At 46.8% G+C, this 2069-nt stretch overlaps 1 pseudogene; it reads right to left on the reverse strand.

The window, feature by feature from the left end:
- Positions 1-146, reverse strand: part of LOC102376471 — a 24791-nt pseudogene extending 24645 nt beyond the window's left edge.
- Positions 147-2069: the final 1923 nt, after the last annotated feature.

A 2069-nucleotide genomic window follows, 5' to 3' on the forward strand; every position in this document is an offset into this window, starting at 1 on the left:
GCTCCTCTCTCTCCCCCCACTCTGCGCCAGCTGGGATCTCCTTACCTCTCTTTAGTCCTTTCCACAAACTGCCAGAGCTTACCCCTGCTCAGATGTTATGGCAGAAGACCGGATGTGGCCTGCTGCCCAGGAGCTCCTCTCTGGGCAGTTCTAAGGGCTAGACTGCCTAACCAGCTCAGGCCCTGTGGCTTATATGCCTCAAGTCCAGTCCCTTTCTGGTTAGGTGACTTATTAATTGGCCTCTGCCACACCTGCAGGCTGCTTCTCCCTCCGCCTTTCATCTGAAAGTGACATGTGCATCAAGCCCCCTGTCAAACACTTACAAAATTAATGTTTAAGTCAAGTCTAACTATGTCAACTTGAATTTCTACCAATTGACCTTGTTAAGTAAATGTTGTATGAACCAGAAGAGTCCAAATTACCCAACTCCTTGTTTCTGCATGCCATAATCTTTCACCCTCTCACAAAACCTGACTTTAAACTCCTTTAGAAATCTCCTCCCCTTTCCATTGTTCTACTGAGACTGGAACTAACTCAAGAGCACTGATAGTGAATCAGAGGGGAGAAAATGAGAAAAATAGGGTTTATCTGGAGCAATACCAGTCTGAATAGTTCAAACTGATAACTATGCACAGCAAATTCCTCCTCTGGCAGCTCTGTGACCCATTCAATGCCTCTCCTGACTTTTAGGAAAGGAACCACAATGAGAGACAAATGAGAGAAATAGAAGATAGAAAAGCAACAGCAAAAACAGCTAAATCAAGGAGCCAACTTGTTAGGCCAACCTAAAAAAATTATCATCTGAAATGAAGTGTTAGTACAGTAATCAGAGGCAACCCTAGGGGTGCACATATCAGCCTGTGCATCGAGTGGTGGCACCCTCAGCATGTGCCAATGGTGCTTTCCACGGGGCCTGTCTGGCACTGTCACCCCAATTCACTGCCCAATCAAGGGGCAGCTCTGACAGTAATACTCAGTACCATAGATCAAAGAAACCTGTTTTTACAAAGCTAGGGAATGCTATGCAAAGCAGGTGTAAGTTTTGAGATGTTTACCAAGCCAAGAGAAAGTGGCCAGGCTACTTCCAATGTAAGCTGGATTTGGGTGAAAAGTCTATTTATTAGGCACTGAATGTAGCATACAAGTGTGTGCTCACTAGCCCAGCTTTTTATTTTCTCCTATTGCATTAGTAAAACCATTCAAAATTAACCATAAAAGTTAGTAATTAATGAGAACAAGAAGAAAAGAGGTTTTGCTGTCGGTTTAACAATTCCATATGAGACTAATTTGCCAAGGTAAATAACACTTGTTTATAGAGGATGAATGCTTGAGCAACAGAATGGGGGTTCTTGGTTGTAGCCATGTTGGTCTGAGGACATAAGCGACAAGGTTTCATAGATTTCATAGACATCAGGGCTGGAAGGGACCTCGGAAGATCATCGAGTCCAGCCCCCCACCCAAAGGGCAGGAAGTCAGCTGGGGTCATAGGATCCCAGCAAGATAAGCATCCAGTTTCATCTTGAAGGTGTTCAATGAAGGCGCTTGAACCACCTCCGGTGGCAGGCTGTTCCAGACCTTGGGGGCTCGGACAGTAAAGAAGTTCTTCCTTATGTCCAGCCTCAAACGATCTTGAAGTAGTTTGTGACCATTCGACCTCGTCATCCCTTGGGGCGCTCTGGTGAACAAACGTTCCCCCAGATGCTGGTGGTCACCCCTGATAAACTTGTAGGTGGCCATCAGATCACCCCTGAGCCTGCGCTTTTTCAGGCTAAAGAGCCCCAGGGCTCTCAGCCTGTCATCGTAGGGTCTGCTTCCCTGACCTCTGATCATGCGCGTGGCTCTTCTCTGGACTCTCTCAAGCTTCTCCACATCCTTTTTGAATTGTGGAGCCCAAAACTGGACACAGTACTCCAGCTGCGGCCTCACTAAGGCCGAGTACAGGGGGAGAATGACGTCCCGGGATTTGCTTGAGAAGCATCTATGGATGCAAGCCAGCATTTTGGTCGCTTTACTAGCTGCAGCATCGCATTGCAGGCTCATGTTCATCTTGTGGTCAACGATGACCCCCA

Source organism: Alligator sinensis, unplaced genomic scaffold (assembly GCF_000455745.1).
Source record: "Alligator sinensis unplaced genomic scaffold, ASM45574v1 scaffold557_1, whole genome shotgun sequence".
Taxonomy (NCBI): Eukaryota; Metazoa; Chordata; order Crocodylia; family Alligatoridae; genus Alligator; species Alligator sinensis.